Source organism: Penaeus monodon, chromosome 8 (genome assembly GCF_015228065.2).
Source record: "Penaeus monodon isolate SGIC_2016 chromosome 8, NSTDA_Pmon_1, whole genome shotgun sequence".
NCBI lineage: Eukaryota > Metazoa > Arthropoda > Malacostraca > Decapoda > Penaeidae > Penaeus > Penaeus monodon.
The window spans coordinates 16693716-16714428 of NC_051393.1; the positions used below are offsets into that span (position 1 = coordinate 16693716).

Consider the following 20713-nt stretch of genomic DNA (forward strand, 5'->3'; position numbering starts at 1 on the left):
TGTATGCGTCTGAGGAAGGAGAACAGGCTATCAAAGCAAAAAGTGTTGGATTCCGTACGGATGTCTGACAGAGTTGGGTGAGAAGCAGAGGTAGGGCTGCAGCAAAGCGTGGACAGAACAGAATGTGTGGAACTGAAAGAGGAACGTAGGGAACACGGGCGGATCAGAACGTGACATCTGATAGGAGCGTGTTAAATGGGTGTGGGCAATACGTAAGTGGGCGAGAGGAGTCTCTCAACATCTGTCCGATGAAATGCAGCTGACCAGGAATAATACAATAGAGATTTGCGAAGTTCTAGCTTCACCCGGGCCTTCCATATATGGCCCGGGCTGACCAGGAGATTGATAGTTTTACAGTACGTAATTTATTAGTGCGAAAACTTGACATGAAAAAATGCCATCAAGTGGGGGTAATAATCGGAATAATGGAATATGTGGTTAGTGTGATGTGGCGGAGGGTGCCAGAGTATCTGCCTGTTCATTGCCGGCAGACCAACATGGCTGGGCACCCAGCAAAAATGATAGATTTGGGCGCAGAGACAGGAAAGTGAGATGAAAAGATGCTAGGGAGTTGTAGAAATATCTTGGGAGGAAAGGGGAGGGCCAGAGCAGTTGTTGGAGTAGGGAGTGAGACAAATCTCGTCAACATGCTTCCTGTTTGGCTTTGCATAAAGCGAGGCCAAGTTTGAAACAGACTTGCCACTTCAGATGCAAACTTGTAGGTAAGACAACCCCTATAAAATACATTATGGGAACAGCCACATTTGTCACGTGCGTGATTGTGCATTTCCGGTGCAAGTATTGAGGGAGGGATGAGGTTGGGCAGGAATGGGTTTGCCAGTTAAGTCAATTAGGTTTGATAATGTTATAGCTTGGGATTTTTAACTAACTGAGAAGGCGGGAGAAACTTTGCCTGCTTGAATTTGGATGCATTCCTGGGAGAGGAGCGTTTTGTCAGAATAAGGGGCTGTGGGGGGGATTACGCAAAAGCGATCCTATTTGGCTGGGCTAAAGAGAATTTAAGATACTTCTAGAGGATGGGGTAGCAGAAGGACGGGGACGTGTGTAACAGGTAGTACTGAGGAGTGGTAGACAATAAGGTTGCATAGTTGTAACATGGGAGGATGGGGTAGTTAATAAAGAAAGTTGTGGGGTGGAAAAGATGAAGTAGTGGATGTTGGAAGAGGAGGAAGGTTTCCTGGAAATTGAGATTGACCTGAATGGATGATTTGGACTGGGCTGATGGTTAATGGTTAATGGTTAAAAGCAAGATAAATGTGCTAGACATCTAAGGTCATGTAGCACTATAGTTAATGTTAGGGAAGGGTGATTGAGTTAGTGATTAGTTGTCTAAGCTGGGCAAAGGAATTGGTGAGTGAAAGGGTTAGAGTCGGGTGTGGTAAGGAGTTAGATTAGATGGAGGATATGTATGCGTTTGAGGAAAGAGAATAGGTTGTTGAAACAGAAAGTGTGGGATTCTGTAAGGATGTCTGATAGGTTGGGAGGTCGGTGAAGGGAGGATAGGTGGGGGAAAGCAGAAGTATGGGTTGTTTCAAAACGTGGGCATGACAATAGGATGTGTGGGATTGAAAGGGGAACATTACATAAGGAACATACGGGTGGATCAGATTGTGACATCAGATAGGAGTGTGTTAGACGGGTGTGGCCAATGCGTAAGCGGGCGAGAGCGGTCTCCCAACGTCTGTTCCAATGAAATGGAGCTGACCAGGAGGAGATTGATTGTTTTACAGAATGTAATTTATTAGTGCGGAGGCTTGACCAAAAAGATTGCCATCGATTATACAAGAAGGTCTTAAAGTGTGGGTAATAATCCGTGGCTGGGATACGTGAGAAGCGTGGTTGGTATGATGTGGACATAGCGGCGTGGCGTGCTAGTGTATCTGCCTGTTCATTGCTGGGTATTCCAACAGGGCTGGGCACCCAGCAAAATTTGATTGTTTTATGGCATGTGGACAGGTAGAACCAGTTCTGGATCTTACAAACAAGGGGGTTGGTGGTGTGTATTGACTTTATGAGAGTTAATGAGTTACGGGAGTCAGTAAAAATTGTAAAAGAGGAAGAGGAGAGTGAGTATACGTGTTTTAGAGCAAAAAGGAGTACATACAGTTCTGTAGTAAGGACACTGGATTCAGGAGGAAGGGAATATTTGAATGTACGAGTTGGGAAGATTACTGCAAAACCAACACCGGAGGTGGATTTAGAGCCATCAGTATATACGTGAATACTAGAGGAATGAGTGGAGACATGGTCAAGGAAATGGATGAGAAGGATAGTAGGAGGGATATTTGATTTTGGTGGGTCAGGGAAAACAGAAGAGCAAATATGAGGGTGAGGTATAAGCCATGGAGGGACTGAATGGACAGAGAACGGGAGAGGTTGGAGATGAGGGAAAAGGGAATGGGAGAGGAGGGTATCCATGCGAGTGGAGAAAGGAGTAGGTAAACGTGGAGATGAAGCTAAGGTAAGAAGTAGGGATTGTGGGATAGTTAGTTTATTGAGGGAATGTTGGTGGAATCGAACATAACATCGGAGAGAGAGAAGGGCACGACGTCGAGATAGAGATGGTATGCCTGATTCAGTGTACAGGCTCTCAACTGGCGAGGAGCGAAAGGCGCCTAGTGCTAAGCGAAGACCACAGTGATGGATTGTATCAAGATGGGCAAGGAGAGAAGTTGAGGCAGAGGAGTAGATATGGCATCCATAATCAAGAGTGGAGAGGATCAAAGTTACATGAAGACGAAGGGGAGTTTTGCGATCTGAGCCCCATGATATATGGGATAGAGTTTTTAAGATTCGAAGGCGGCGGAGAGCTTTTTCTTTAATGTGTAGAATATGGTCTCGCCAGGACAGTTTGGGGTCAAAAATGACACCTAGGAATTTGCCAGAGGAACGGCTTTGGAGAGGAGTGCCATATAGGAAGAGTGGGGGTATGGGAAAAGGATGGAGAAAGATTTAGTTTTTGGTAGAGGTTTGGTATGGATGTGCCAGAGGCATAGATGGTTAAATCATCAACATATAGTGATGACCAGGCTCCTGGTGGTAAAACTGAGAAAATATCATTAACAGCAAGAATGAATAAAGTGGTACTGAGCACACCGCCTTGTGGGACACCTTCGATTTGGGGAAAGAAAGATGATGTGGCAGAGGCGATTTTGACCTGGAAAGTGCGTTGGGAGAGGAAGGATACCCATGTTTACACGTATGCCTAGAGAGGACAATTGTTGGAGAATATGGTACCGCCATGTCGTATCATATGTTTTTTCTAGATCAAAAAAAATAGCTAGTACAGATTCATGGCGTGCAAATGCAGATGTAATATATGTCTCAAATGACAAGGGGTCAGCTGTGCTTCTGGCACGGCGAAACCGAATTGGGAAGGAGAGAGAAGATTGTGAGATCAAGATACCACATTAAGCGGAAGTTCACCATTCGCTCTAATAGTATGCACAGCCAGCTAGTTATGCGATGGGGCGATAGTCTTGAGGAAGGGTACCCGATTATTGGGTTTCAGGAAGGGAAGGATAAGAGCTTCTCGCCAATTAGAAGGGAAATTTCCTGATGTCCATATGTGGTTGTAAATTTTTAATAGGAAGGATAAGGGAGGAGATTGGGAGTTGCCGAGCATACGTAGTGAATACCGTCAGGGCCTTCATGAGTGTTACGGCACGATTGTAGGGCAGTAATGAGTTCAGAGAAGAAAATGGGGCATTATAGGACTCATCAGAGGATGGGGTGAAGGTAAGGGGGTACGTTCTCTGGTGGTCTTAATAGAAGAGAAGTGTGGATAAGGTGAGAACCACTACTGACCTGGCTGAAATAATCACCCAGTCATTAGCGACTTGAGAGGATCGAAATGAGGGTATTTCGAATATGGAGGATAGGGTCAGGATGGGGGGGGGATGTTTGCCTGATAGTTTATGGATTCGGCGCCAAACATTTGAGATAGAGTAGAGGATGTAATTGATGAACAATAATTTCGCCAGCTATTTGTTTTACTATTCCGGATTGTACGACGGAGATAGGCAGATGCTCTTTTAAAGGAGATAGGGCTGATAGCTGATTTGGAGTACCTCTCTTGTAGCGGTAACTGTTCCAGGCTGCACGTTTAAGCGAAGTGCTTAGTGCAATCAGAATTCCACCATGGAACACATTTGGAGGTATATGGTCTGAGGTTCGAGGATAGCTGTATGTGCAGCTCTTAAGACTGTAATTTGTGAAATACTGTATCATTTCTGAAATGGATGTGAGGGAGGATGGAGGGGTATGAATAGCAGAGAGTGAAGTGAAAGTATGCCAGTCGGCTCTATCAAAGCACCAGCGTGGGGAATTAGGAGTGGTACGTATGAAGTAGGAAAAGGAGAACTGGAAAGTTGTCACTATAGGGAAAGTGGTCTAAGACTGACCAGTGGAAATCATAAATGAAGAGAAGGGGAGCATAGAGAGAGTCAATGCATGAAAAAGATTGCGTGCCGTGTATCAAAGTGTGTGGGGCGATCTAAATTTAGAACATAAAGGACAGCTGTGGAGAGGAAGCGCTCTAGAGATCGGCCTCGGGAGTTTGTGATAGAATCACCCCATAGAGTGTGGCGGCAGTTAGTCACCAACTATGAGGAAAGGTGGTTGAAGTTGGGAAATTAGATTTTCAAAAGCAACAAAGTCAATAGGGTGGGAAGGGGAGAAGTAGACTGAAATCACTGTGATCCAACGATGAAGGAAGATACGGATAACTGTGCAAGGGACATTGGTTTGAAAGGGAGGTGTGACATAAGGTGTTTTCTGATTGATAAGTATGGATGAGACATAAAGGAATGTGGGGAAGAGACAAATGATAATTGGGGATTGGTATTGGGAGGATGTGTAAGAAAGGTCTCTTGAAGGCATACAATAGATGGATTATAAGAGGAAAGGATATGACAAAGGTCAGGTCTGTGGGAACAGAAACCGCGAATATTGCAATGAAGGATAGTTATACTTTAGTGATATAGATTGTAGTACGTGTTGGAGATTTTGAGGGGGAAGCAGCTAGAGGGTGGGAAAAGGACTGAGAGGTCTGAGATGGGAGAGGTGTGGGAGTTTGGTGTTCTACTAGAGGGGTATTAGGAGATGGAGGTCTGAGGAAGGGATACTTGTGACAAAAGGGATTCACGTGTGTATCAAGGAGGGAGTGGAAGGGATAGAGGGGATGGTGGGAGGGTAATGTGGGCGGGGTTGGGGTCGGGGGGGATGGGCTGTGTTGGGAGGGGGGTAGGAGGATTGGGTGTAGGGGGTATATCGTTAGGAGGAGGATGGATATCAGCAGTTACTTGGAGTGTGGAAGGAGCAGGAGTTGTAAGATTTGGAGGTTGAGTGTCAGTTTTCATTAGGTAATCTTGAATATTTTCAATGGTTTCTTCTGAGGAGTTGGTTGGGGAGTTTTGGGGGATAAAGGATTTTTAGTGAGGGGGGGAAGAGAGGACTGGTGTCTCAAGCATGGGAGCAAAGGAAGGTGGAGGTGATTGTGTGGTAGGGGAAGAGGGGGTGGAACGTTTGTTCTATCTGTTACGGGTAGTGCGAGGAGGGAGAGGGGAAGGTGTTGGGTTGTAGTGGTGATTGGAGTATCTGTAGTAGAGATTGGAGTGTCTGGATTTAGGATGGCAAGAGTTTGACTGGGGAAGGTAGGAGGTAGAAGAGGGGGGGTTAGATGTAGGGGGGGTAGGAGAATTTGTAGAATTACTGGAGTAAGGAGTAAGAGAGAAACCACGTCGACGTGCTTCTTGTCTGGCTTCACGTAGTGTGAGTCTAAGTTTGAATTTGAGAGTTGCTACCTCAGGCTCAAATTTGTAGGTGGGACAGCCCCTATAAAATACATTATGGGGGCCGCCACAGTTGGGATTCTCCTCCTATGTAGACGTTAAAGGGAAGGTCATGTCTACGGAAGGTAATTTTGGCTATGTTAGTGGGTTTCTTTCGATGACCTCTGGGGGAATGGAGTAGCATTGTACTGATGTTGCATCATAGTCTGTGAGACAGGCAAGTAGATCTTCTCCACAATCTGACCAATCTTTGTCATAGATTGGGCAATTTGCTTGGGGAGATTGAAACTGTTCCGGTGCAAGTATTGAGGGTGGATGGGTTCTGCAAGGATGGGGTTACCATATAGGTCTGTTAGTTTTGTTAATGCTAGAGCTTGGTTTTTGGATGTTACTGTGACAAGACGGGAGCGGTCGGGTCGGCTACGGAAAGAGACTTTACCTACTTGTTTTTGGAGACATTGTTGGAAGAGAAGGGTTGTGTCAGAGTAGGGAGCTGTGGAGGGATCACGAAAAATCGGTCCCATTTGGCTGCGCTGAAGAGGGTATTCAAAATTGTTGTAGAGATAGGGGTAGTAGAAGGGCGGGGGCGTGACGAAGATGGAGTAGTGTTAAGGGAGGTAGTGTATGGGGAGGTGGGCAATAAGGCTGTAGGTATTAATAAGGGAGGATGGGGTGGTTGTGTTGGAGTTGTGGGGGTAGAGGTGTTGAAGTTGAGATGCTGGGAGAGTGGAAATGTTCTTAAGGGTTGATTGTTGGCTACTGTACTAGTAGGTATTGATGAGGGGGTAGTTATTGCAGTGTTCGGAGCCGTGGTCAAAGGAGAGCCTGGGGTCAGGGAATCTGGTGGGTTTACATCGTTGGGGCTATTTGATAAAGGGGCAAGCCTCATTGCCCCTAATAGTGGGGATAAGTTTCATACTGGCCATGGTAAGCTGGATTATGTTGGGGATAAGAACGGTCCACCCCTCAGGGTCCCCTTGAGGGGTAAGGGCTAGATAACTAAATCAGGGGAATACCGTGCCCATGGCTCCCTCAGGCCGTTCAGGATTGGCACAAAGTCAGCCTTTCATCCTTTCAGCACGGCTCTCACACCTTAGGGGTGATAGCAGAAGGGTTTGGTGAAGGGACAGAAACGAAAGTGGGAAGGAAATAAAGACCATGCAAAAATTAGTTGAGTCGAGGGCTGAGTCCCAAGGTTGGGGAGTTCCCCATCATTGGGTCCCAGTCTCCGCCTCCTAAGCCCCCCCACGACAACAATGGGCAAGGGATTGGGGGGGGTGAAGGGGGGATAGGTGGGGGAAAGCAGAGGTACGAGTTGTTTCAAAACGTGGGCACGGCAGTAGGATGTGTGGTTGGAAGAGAGGACTGGTTGGAAGAGAGGACTGGGGGAAGAGAGGACTGGTGTCTCAAGCATAGGAGCAAAGGAAGGTGGAGGTGATTGTGTGGTAGGGGAAGAGGGGGTGGAACGTTTGTTCTGTCTGTTACGGGTAGTGCGAGGAGGGAGAGGGGAAGGTGTTGGGATTGTAGTGGTGATTGAAGTATCTGTAGTAGAGATTGGAGTGTCTGGATTTAGGATGGCAAAAGAGTTTGACTGCGGAAGGTAGGAGGTAGAAGAGGGGGGATTAGATGTAGGGGGGGTGGGTTTAGGAGAATTGGTAGAATGAGCAGTATTACTGGAGTAAGGAGTAAGAGAGAAACCACGTCGACGTGCTTCTTGTCTGGCTTCACGTAGTGTGAGTCCAAGTTTGAATCTGAGAGTTGCTACCTCAGACTCAAATTTATAGGTGGGACAACCCCTATAAAATACATTATGGGGGCCGCCACAGTTGGCACATGTGCGTGATTGTGCAGGGCAGTTAGGTCGGGTATGGCCAGATTGGGCACATAGTGGGCATCTGGCTGTGGAACGGCAATGTTTGGCTGGGTGTCCTAGACGCCAATAATTTTGGCACTCACGTGGAGGGGGTTGGTATGGACGAACAGGGAGGGATTCTCCTCCTATGTAGACGTTAAAGGGAAGGTCATGCCTACGGAAGGTAATTTTGGCTATGTTAGTGGGTTTCTTTCGATGACCTCTGGGGGGAATGGAGTAGCATTGTACTGATGTTGCATCATAGTCTGTGAGACAGGCAAGTAGATCTCCATAATCTGACCAATCTTTGTCATAGATTGGGAGATTGAAACTGTTCCGGTGCAAGTATTGAGGGTTGGATGAGGTTCTGCAAGGATGGGGTTACCATATAGGTCTGTTAGTTTTGTTAATGCTAGAGCTTGGTTTTTGGATGTTACTGTGACAAGACGGGAGCGGTCGGGTCGGCTACGGAAAGAGACTTTACCTACTTGTTTTTGGAGACATTGTTGGAAGAGAAGGGTGTTGTCAGAGTAGGGAGCTGTGGGAGGGATCACGAAAAATCGGTCCCATTTGGCTGCGCTGAAGAGGGTATTCAAAATTGTTGTAGAGATAGGGGTAGTAGAAGGGCGGGGGCGTGACGAAGATGGAGTAGTTGTTAAGGGAGTAGTGTTATGGGGAGGTGGGCAATAAGGCTGTAAGGTATTAATAAGGGAGGATGGGGTGGTTGATGTTGGAGGTTGTGGGGGTAGAGGTGTTGAAGTTGAGATTGCTGGGAGAGTGGAAATGTTCCTTAAAGGGTTGATTGTTGATTCTGTACTAGTAGGTTATTGATGAGGGGGTAGTTATTGCAGTGTTCGGAGCCGTGGTCAAAGGAGAGCCTGGGGTCAGGGAATCTGGCGGGTTTACATCGTTGGGGCTATTTGATAAAGGGGCAAGCCTCATTGCCCCTAATAGTGGGGATAAGTTTTCATTACTGGCCATGGTAAGCCTGGATTATGTTGGGGATAAAAACAGTCCACCCCTCAGGGTCCCCTTGAGGGGTAAGGGCTAGATGACTAAATCAGGGGAATACCGTGCCCATGGCTCCCTCAGGCCGTTCAGGACTGGCACAAAGTCAGCCTTTCATCCTTTCAGCACGGCTCTTACACCTTAGGAGGTGGATAGCAGAAGGGTTTGGTGAAGGGACAGTAACGAAAAGTGGGAAGGAAAATAAAGACCATGCAAAATTAGTTGAGTCGAGGGCTGAGTCCCAAGGTTGGGGAGTTCCCTATCATTGGGTCCCAGTCTCCGCCTCCTAAGCCCCCCCACGAAAACAATGGGCAAGGGATTGGGGGGGAGAGGCAAGGGATAGACAACTATACCCATACCATACCCAAGGCTCCCCCAGGCCATTCATGACTGGCTTAAAGTCAGCCTTTCATCCACTCAATGCGGCTATCACGCCTTAGGAAATGGATTGTTGAAGGGGTTTGAAAAAAGAAAATGAAAAAAGGAAGGAAGACGACCATGCAAAATTAGTTAAGAGTTGAGTGCTGAGGCCCAAGGTAGGGGTGATCCCCAGTATTCAGTCCGTCTGTCTTCTAAGCGCCCCACCCAGCAACAATGGGCATGGGATTGGAGGGGGGGGGGGGGGGAGACTGCAAAAACAGGTTAAACCAAGGGTTAGGCCTAAAGGCCATGATCCGCACACACATCGACAGGCACTGTAAATGTGACATCACAAAGAGGAAACTGCTGATGTCATCTCTATTCATGCCCACCAGTGTGCCTATCTATCATGTCCACTTGTATGGACAGGCCTTACATTAGGAGAGATCCCAAAATCAGGGGAAAAGTTACACAATGCTTTAAAATACTATGATAAACATGTTCAAGCAAATTACCTTTTTTCCTCATTTTCAACAAAAATTTCAATCTTCAACAGAAAATACTAATTTTTATAAGTTATAAGGGGTGGTCAACCAAAAAAATTGAAAGCAGCAATAAACTACTTGTATAGCCATTGTGATAAAAGGAAAAATAAATGTTTAAGCAACTAAAATATTATTGAGAACATACTATCAAGTAACTTTCAACTGAAATAGGGAAACTTTGAATTTACAAGTTTAAACAGCAATCTGAACAAATAGCTGCAATTTCAGTTTTATCATCATACTTTTAATTTACTAAACTTCATTTACTATAAAATACATCTAAGTAAAATACTGGTTGAAGAAAAAAGTCAAGGGATTATAATAAAACTTCAGTTTGTCAGTAATGATCCTTTATAATAAATGTCTATGTAGAGATTTCACTTTATAATGTTATATCATTTGTGCTATCATTAATATTGAGACCAATAAGATAGATTGTAAATCTGACTCGTCGATTAAAATACTAAATGACTGATACAACTGATATTTTGTTCTAAAGCATGTAATGAGGCACAAACATTCCTCAACTAAATGCAGGTATTGGAATCTTGTGACAACCAAATTGTGTGATTTGTGTGTGTTGGACTTTGTGTCAGTGTTGATCCATGTAAGAGACTAAATAGGAAAACCCTATGGTCTTCTGTATGACAAGCAATTGGAGTTTTTTAAAAAATCACTTTTTACCTTTCAAGTAATTTAAGATTTTCTTTACAAAAGCTTCAGTGAAAAAAGTATGATTAATTTGGGAGAAAATATAGATAAAATATTCTTCAAACAAAAAACTAATGAACTGCCATCTGAAAATATTTTATCATACAGCTCACTTAAGCTACACCCTGGAATGACATGGGCCCTCACAATGGGCTTCCTGTGTCTTATACAAGCCTTCAAAACATTCCTAGCTGCATGATTTTTTATATAATCAGATGACAATTTTATTTGGTTTGGAACTGCCACAAATAAGTACAATTACTCATGTAAACATTAGATATTTACACAGAATCATAAAAATCAAACCTATGTATACTGATAAACAAGATAGAATAGCACATTTTTGATACACTGTAATTAATAATTTACTACAGAGTCCACTTATGACTTCTGCCCAACTCTTCTGCAAAAAGATGATTCACTGACATATACGTAAAAGAATTTTTTCCACTTTCACTTCACTTTTTCATTTACTGTCGACTTGCACCACTCAGATGTGATATGCCACATCAGAACACTGGCTAAAGCCACATACGTAAATAAGGAGAGGTCAGGAGTCTTTGCTCAATCCTCTAGCACTGGAGAAGCAGATGATTATGCTCACCCACCAGGATTCTTTTCAAGTTCCTGGAAGAGAGGCGGAGTCTAATGCTCATCCATTTTCAAGTTATCTTCAGTAGTTGGCGCTTCATGAAGTGTTTGATTTTCCTGTCAATAATAGTAACACCATATGCTGACTTGAGACATTTCCTTCACTTGCATTATAAAGTCTTTATGAAATAGATCCTTAATTTCAAAAGAAGCTGATCACCTACAGTGGACTGACAAGTGATCACAGTATAAACCTGAAACAAAATCATACAACCAAATAAAAAATATATTCTAAGCAAAGCTTTACTCATGGTGTTTTGAGAAACATACATGAATAAGACAATCTTATCTTTTAATGAACATTTTCACTAACAAAAACCACAAATTAATCCAAAAAATCTGAACAGGTCCAAGAAAATCTAAATTTCTACATACAAGTATGTATGCTTATACAAACACATGTAAATTTTCAGAGGAAAGCAGATGAAGCAACTTGGACCTACCAGCACTGCTTTTAACGCATCTTGTATTTGTGAGATTCCCTGCATTCTGACAGTTCTCCATGGAATTCCATTTCTACTTGGAAATCTAAGTCACGATTGTTACGCTCATTTGGTTTCATGGTAAAGGTTCCAAAAATCTCTTCTCCATGTTTCACTGTCAGGTAATCATCAAAGTAGAAAACAGTTTGCTTCCAGTGTGTGTATCGTGCTCTGGAGCTGAAACCAATATAATTGTTATTTAGACAGTTTACAGACACTATTATGTACCTAAATAAATATAATGGGGGAAATCAAATATATATATAATTGGGACGGAAGATACCTGTACATTTACAAGTCACATCATATCAACTGTAAATAAATACCTGATGAAACTATACAAATGGTCTTTTGTGGGTTATCTAAATTATGCACAACCAGACAAGACATCCTCAAATAGCCATTATGTCTGATATACACTTCATGTCTCATATGTCATTAAGTGAAGGGAAATGGATTTTCTATAACACTTCAAGTTGATTTATGTATAGGCCATAATAAATTACTCATATACCTTGAGGAACACACATCTTTTATTTACAGATCATTTCAAACAAGCAGAAACTCTTAAGAATGTGAAAAAATGAAAAGAGGTTGGAGAGATAGATTATATGGGGAAGACCAATGGAGCAAAGTGGGAGAGAACAAAAAGAAATTAGTAACACATACCTGTAGAGAAACCAGTCCTCTTATGACACTTTGTAAATTCAATATTGAAATAAGCGATAAGAGCATGTACATAATCATTCCTTCGGACCTGATAAAGAAAAATAATTTGTATGAAAGTACTTTATGGGTAAAAATTTCAGATTCTGAGGTTTTATTTCAGTTAATTCAGTTATACTTTATATTTAACCCATTACTGCCAGGCCATGTGTACAGCTGTCATAACCTGCTTGATCTGTCAGATACGGCTATATGCATGGCAACACACTAGAGCAGGAAGTTCCGCTACACGTAGCGGACTATTACTCCAAATGGCAGGATGGTTGCCAGAAATCACCAGTCAGTGAAACCAAGAGATTTCTAATACCATCATCTAAGGGTTAAATTACAAAGTTCTTACCTGTAGATGAAATGGTGAGCTGAATGCTAAGTCTTCCTTCTTCACTGTGTAAAGATCAACTTCTTTAACTAGACAAGAATTTGTCACAACCTGGTTGAAAGAAATGAAAAAGTTGTAAGGTTTCTGTAATCTGAACCACTAATTGGAATGCTGAAAATGCAAACCAATCCTGTAAATATCTTGAACAAAAATATATACACTAACTAAAGTAAATGCCACTTACAACTGTGAAAAATAATTACAAAAACTGCTGATATCTATGAAAATAAATTGATATTTTCCTCTGAAATTCCTTCCTTTCTTTTTACTAACCTGCTTTGCTTCCACTACATCCACCAGGGGTTCTGTCATGGCTACTTCACGGATGCAAGACATGTCAAACCCATATACACTATCCCACCAGTTGATTTTGTCATCCTTGTACTGACGGTCCTGTAAATATGTGGCATATTAGTTAATTAAAAAAATAAATAAATAAACAAATAAATACAAAGTAAAAATGGCAATGAATCTATATAGTTTTGCTACATTATATCTAAGAGGAGGAAGATTAGGAATAGGAGGTTAGCATAAACCCAACAATGATGGCTTGGACTTCACACTGTGATGGGGTACAGTGGAAGGACCAGGACATCTACTGGGCCATCACTTGTTGCAGTGTGATACCATGGCTGTGGTCATGCTGAGGAATAGGTTCAACCAAGCTCATTACTTGTCTCCATTTTATCAATGTGGAGAATGTAGCTCTACACCCAGCCAACAGGATGTGTAAGCTCTGATCAGTCTTGGATGCCCTTTCTGACTTCTCTCAAACTACAAGCCTGAGGGGGACATCATCAGCCAGACTGAACAGAAAGTTCAAGCCCAAAGACCACACTGCAAGGAGGATGGGCAATATGGACTACTTCAGCAACCAGATATGCTGGTCTTGCAGAGGAAGGACCACAAACACTTGACAGTCCATACTGTTGCAATGGATGGGGAGATGATGATGTTGATAACTGATAACAGTCAGCATGAAGGGTGTCATGTTGTGAATTACAAGTCATTGCACTACCCTTTTGCAGGTCCAAGGTGTAGTACAGTAAGAATTTCTTCCACTTTAACCTGGCAGTAATCAAACACCTAAGCAGTCCGTCATCCTTTGAGAGAGGCCTTTTAGTTGACCTCTCCTGGTCTCTCCTTGGGTATTTCAGGTCCGGCAGAGCAAGAACTGTACAGTGACACACCCACCTATGCTGAGAGGCAGGCTCTGCAGCAGAGACTCAACGACAAAAAGTGGCTGTGCCATTGGTGTTTGAAGTAGGTGGTGGTTTAGCAAAGTAGGTGGTGGTTTTTAGACAATTTGGCATTTAAGTTTCGACTTTCTTGTGTTGAGTTTGCAGTTTAACTTTACAAGCACACTAAACTTCCTGTGTATCTTCCTAGAGCATAATCTTCAATATCCTTCCATTGGTAAACAAGGAGCATAAAGTCAGAGTTTATACTCAGAGTGGGCTGCCCAGCTGTGTGTAGTTCACACACGTCCCTGCAGTGGGCACTAGCTACTATAGATACCACCCAGAAATGAAGGAGTGTTATACTTGAGGGGCCCAACGTGTGTAGGTTAATACGGAGAAAACAGAGGGAGAGAGAATAAGCAAAAATGAGGAGAGAGGAGAGGCAGAACTACACTATTTTATAATGAAGAAAGAAAAAGAAAAACACTAACCTCAATTGCAGAAACAAAAAGAGTTGCCCGATCAGGGAAGAGCATTCCGTCTGTGGCCAGCCACTTATCACGAGCATAGAGGACTGTGTCTAACATTGACTCATAAAAGAGGCAGTAGCCCATCCACTCACTGATGATTATATCCACTTTCTCTACTGGCAAAGTTACTTCTTCTACTTGCCCTGAATTATTTCCACGACTGTAAACAAAACAAATATTAAATAAAGATAGCACAATATAATTATATATATATATATATATATATATATATATATATATATATATATATATATATATATAATATTATATATATATATATTATATTATATATAGATATAGATAGGTAGTTAAATATATACAGATAGTGATAGAAAAATAGACAAGATAGATACAGATACAGACATATAGGCAAATTTGTTTACATTTGCAGAACAGACATATTTGCACTTTGCAAAAACTGAACTCACCATTATCAAGATTATTAGCAGTTACAATTTTCTTAGCATGTTCTACAATATTTGACATTTCAATCCCATAAACTTTGGCAGCACCAGCCTTCGCAGCAAACATGGACAGAATGCCTGTACCGCATCCAACATCAAGAACAGTCTGAAATAATGTTTTTATTTAACATACATATACAACAGAAAAGATTACTGAACTGACTATGCACCATTAAAAAAATTAAATTAAATATGCCTATTCCACTGTAGCACAATGGTACAAGTTACAGATTTCATAAACCATTACGTACAAGGAAAAATATATGGTCAAAAATGCTAGAACATCACATGACTATGAGAAAGGTAATGGGCCAGAGCTGAGAATAATACTCTAAATTTGCAATGTACTTCAGTTGCTTCTACTAAATATATTGTCATCCTTAAAATACTTGTTCAAGATATGAGACAATTGATAAATTACTTGCTATGGTGTCATGAAGGAGAGTAAAGAATATATTTTGCCTAAAATAAAATATGGCCTGCCATTTACAAAACAAATAGGCCAAAATATCTAAATGGAATATACTAAATACTAAAAATAAGAGCAATCAGCCTGAATCACCAGCTCAAAAAAGTGAACATTGAAAAGATGGCAACCTTGAACAAGGATCTGACTTCAATAACAGAATATCAAAATTCAATATATATATTCAACCCATAACTTACCTTGCCTTTAAACAAATGTCTGTTGTGGTACATTGCATTTCGGTAAGTAGCGTTCGAACTTCATCCTTCAACATTTCCTGTCAAAAAATTATTCTTATGAGATCCAGATTTATCAGAACAAATGGAGCACTGGTATGATCAACATGACAAATACAATTATATGCAAACAAACACTTCTAGAGGAGCATTACACTTTAGTTAACTTACTTCATGGATGCCAAAGTGAGCATACGAGTCAAAATAGTAGTCCTTTGATGTCATTCATCAATGGGCATTTTTTCAACCTTCTCCTTTTCAGTCTTATTTTCCACTTTGATGATATCTCCTGCTACAATCTGAATGAGAAACAAATGATATTACCTTCCTGCTAAGTTACAGAACCAGTAATCCTACTATACATGTATATACATACACTCATGTACATACAATAGCAACAAATCTAATGTCATTATAAAAAAAAATAAGTTACTGCAGTTTTAACAGTTCAAGTAAAGTTTAGTGTATTATCATACAATGTGGATAATTTTTCATATGTGGACACTTGCCATAACATGCCCTGTCACAGCAATCTAAAATTCCTGTGACTGGGCATGTTCATGAGGGAAGGTTAATGGGGGGTCTGCACACAACACTCCCAGACAAATTGTCTTTATCTTGCCATACATACTGAGGAGAAGCTGAAACTTAGGGGACCTTATTTGTGGTGTCTCCAGATTATTTCTTGCACCAACGAATAAAACTCTGTCCTCAACACGAATATTATCTCAAATTTACCCTACCTTAGTGCATCCATACCATAACGATTGACCAAATGTTGGTAGACAGCATGTGTCTTGCACATATAACTGTACTAGGCTTTAAACAATTAAAGCTTCAAGATTTTTTGCTTTAGATGAGCATACAGTTTTACATATATATTCATTTACTTATTTTACCTTAACGTCTGTGCTACTACTTTCCATTTATTGCTCCTCATATATCCATTTTGTGACAATTTTAAAGTAAAACTTACCGAGCTAAGCAGGATTCTAACTGACCTTGATGGTCTACAAAGCTTAGCAAGTGAAACTCTAATGACATGCCTGTCATCAATGAAACACACTGAAGCATTTTTCAAAAAATTGTGAAGGACTTCACGCCATATTTAATTTAAATCTTTGGTATAGTATACCACATAACTAACTTCCTAGTGAAACCCATTCCAACCATATACTCCTTAGCCATTAGACTTCTCCCTAGACCCCCATGGTCCTTATACAATCTGTACATATCCACATATTAGGTTCTTTTATCTAGACGCCCATGGTAATAACACAATACGCAAATGTATACTCCCTGGCCAGGAAGTTCTACCTCCAGGAACCCATGGGACTTGCACAATCACAACCATATACTCCCGCACTAATGCGCTATGGTCCCCTAGACCCCCCATGGTATTAATACAAAACATTCTAACCAGGTACTCCTAGCCCGGGAGTTTCCCCCCCTTGGACCCGAGATCGTTATGCAACTGTCTGAACTGCTTAGTATCTAATTTGCACTCTTGGGAGTATTTAATAGGCTCTAATATTATACACCGATAGAATTTTATCTATTTCTTCTGCAGCTGACAATAAGAATAACTAATGCAAGGACACCAACACCACCAACAACACCAACAACAATAGTATAATAATAATAATGTTAAAGATAATACCATTAATGACAATACTACTAGCTATATGAATCCATCAGTATTGTTTTCTCCAGCTGTCACTTTCTAGGTAAACATTAAATGGAAATAAAATATAAAGAAAAACTTCTCTAGAGAACTTGCATCACAAATAAAAAACATTTGGAAATTAAAGATATGCTAAATGATAGTATTTCATAATTATTTAATACAAAAGTAAGCTGGTTGAAGTAGAACTATCATACAGCAAAACTAAAGTAAATTTTAGCAACAAGTAAACAGGTAAGAACAGGTAGGCCTAGTAATTCACTCATAGGTGACTATGTACTATAGAGCAAGTTTGTATAACAACAAAAATAATATTATTAACAAAATAAAAACAATATTAACAACATGTACAAGAACGTATGAAACCTTAACAACATATTATTATTATTACTATCATTACAACTATTATTACTATTATGGTTATTACTATTATCATTAGTATACAATTATTACTGCTATTACTATCATCATCATTTTAATTATTATTAATATAAACATCATTATCACTATTATTATAAACATCATTATCTTTACATTATCATCATTAGTTATTATTAGTATTACATATTACTATCGTCAACAGTTATTATTCTTAAAATTATTACTTATTAATTGCTATAAATTACCATATTATTTTGTTATCAACAATTAATAACTACTATTAATTATCATCATCATCGACTATTATCAATCATCATCATTGAGAAAAATCATTAGATAAATTAAGAAATAAATAAAACAAATAATAATAATATGTAACAATAACAACAATAATGACAATAAATAAAAATCATCATCATAATGATGATAATTACTATTATCATAATTATTCATCATCATCATCATCATCATCATCATCATCATCATCATCATCATCATCATCATCATCATCATCATCATCATCATCATCATCATCATCATCATCATCATCATCATCATCATCATCATCATCATCATCATCATCATCATCATCATATCTAATTATAATTATAATATTAGTAATATTAATACTACTAATATTATTATCATAATAAAACCAATATTATGAATATTATGATTATGAATATTATGATTATCATCAATATTATCATCATCTCTAACTTTATGATTATCATCAATATTATGATTATCATCAATATTATGATTATATCAATATTATTATTATTATTGTCCAATATATTATTGTCAATATTATTATTGTCAATATCATTATTGCTATCATTATTATTATTATTATCAATATCAATATCACCTAACATTAGTATCCACCTAACATTAGTATCACCTAACATTAGTATCACCTACATTAGTATCACCTAACATTAGCATCACCTAACATTAGCATCACCTAACATTAACATTATCTAATAATATTATCTAATATTAATATTAACATCTATTAATATTAATACTAATAATATTAATACTAATAATATTAATACTAATATTAATATTAATATAGAAAATGGGGGGGGGGGGGCCCAGAGAGTAGGTACAATTTTTGTGCATGACAATCAGTATATTGATGTAATCTTAAAGATTGGTGATCTCACTGTAAAAAGCCATGCGGTTTTCACCAGACAAATTATTAAGATAGAGCATATTGTCTAAATGAAACACTGGCTAGGCAATTACATTACCACAGAGGTATAGTCCCCTGGATAGGTGCATATACTATAATGGGGGTCCAGGGGGCAGATCCCCCTGACTAGGAATATACATCACTGTGTTAGGTTTGGTTGGATGTTGGGTTATGATGTTTCTGTCAGCAGAGCACCCTACTAGGAACATATACTACCACTGGGGTCCAGGGGTTCTGCCCTGGCTAGGGACATGCAAGGGTCTTTCGGTAGCATTTTGCTGTATATTTTACTGAAACATTGTTTGAATGCCAGTAGAGTTTTTCCAAAGTTGTTGGCCTGTAAATTTTTAACCCATTACAGACAGCTCACGTGTGACGCGATTATCAACTACTTGGTCTGCAGGGTACACCTGTATGTGTGGTGACGCGCCAGAGCAATAATATCTGATTTAAATGATACTGACAGAACTCTTTCAACCTTCTCCATCCCGTTAAACAATCAAATAAAATGATATACACTTGTCAAGCCATCAGAAAAGTATAATTCCTGGAATATTAACATGTATACTACCTCCCCTTAAATAAAATATCCAGTCATAAGTAAGGATTGGTTAATCTTTATTGTACGGATGTACTAAGCTAGTGCAAACTGAAAATGCCATTCTTGTATAGGACTAAAAATTGCTCTCATTAATACAAGAAATGGTTAATATTACTGAGAGTGACAAATGGAGATAGAGGGATATGGACAGTACCATCTTACAGAGCATAAAAATAGAGTAAGAAACAATAAAGGTACATTTGCAGCAGCCTCACATTTACAGAAAATGACGAAAACAGCCTCTTAATGTTTTTTAATGTCTTGTTTTCTATCCCTCCATTTTATACTTTTTCTATAAGTCCGTTCTCTATACTGATCGCATTTTCTGCTGACAAAGCAGGAAATCATTTCCAATTTCTGATTTATTACTATTTTTTCATATTCCTTATGTTTCGTCTTTTTTTTTTTTTGGATATCTATTTATTTTGTTGTTTTAAACAAATGTGTATGTATTTTTATTTCAATTTCCCTTATCATTTCCATTATCCTTTCTTAACCATTTAACAACAATACTGTTTGTTTCCCTTAATACCTCCCATATCCAAAAACACTCTCAATCACTTGCTCACTTTCCTTTAAGCTTTTGCTATGGCTGGAGCATCCAACTTTTGTGATCAGAGTGACATGGGTACATTTGATTTTATATTCAAATATAATTTATTTGTCTTGTGCCACTTTTATCATCATAGATCATTGATAAATTATATTTATGGCAGGATCAGGCAATTTTGGCAAAATTACAGCAGCCCGGGCAACCTCTTGCTTGATCATTACCAGGCGCACAACACTATTATCAGTTTAAATGTCCTACATGTGACAATGACTGTCGCATGGACAATCAAATGTATTCTTTTCAGTACGACAAATCAGAAAATTAGCAATGGAAAAGTTAGAGCAATTTCAAAAAATTACTTTTTAAGAACACCTCATTTGATAAGAGTAAGCCTGATTTTGAAACTAACTTCAAATTCGTCAATTTGTACTTAAACATTTTCTTATGAATCTGCACGAAGGAGCTTCAATTTCCGCGGGTTTTCCCATTGACATCCAGTGCCAGGCATTATCCTCTCCCCCCTTTAACACCTGGTTCCCCACACACCCCGAGATCGTTGGGAAGTGGGGAAAAATATAATAAAAAAAATTGGTAATTGTTACTAAGAGCTATATTCCCTCCAGAGACGATGTTCCAAAATGAGACCTTTTATATCTTTCCTTTACCCAACGACCTTGGGGGATGCAAGGGGAACCAGGGGTTGAATGGAGGGGATAATGGATGGCACTGGATGTCACTAGAAACATGGAGAAATCAAAGAATGTGACTATGAAACGTTAAAAAGATTTTTTTGAAACCGAGCCAAACTTCATCTGACAAAGAAATAAACAAACACAAAAAAATAATAAAAATTTGGGTAAAAAACCTTTCCGTCCTAATTTTTTGAAAA

The 20713-nt window shown here is 39.8% G+C and overlaps 1 pseudogene across 1 annotated transcript; it reads right to left on the reverse strand.

Annotated features, from left to right (window-relative positions):
- Positions 1-9911: 9911 nt before the first annotated feature.
- LOC119576208 lies at positions 9912-15655 on the reverse strand (annotated as a pseudogene). The gene is made up of 9 exons (XR_005229029.1): positions 15576-15655; positions 15369-15445; positions 14667-14808; positions 14200-14398; positions 12801-12920; positions 12489-12578; positions 12092-12179; positions 11384-11599; positions 9912-11134 (listed from the first exon to the last, which is right to left on the reverse strand). The product of XR_005229029.1 is annotated as a protein arginine N-methyltransferase 1-like (transcript).
- Positions 15656-20713: the final 5058 nt, after the last annotated feature.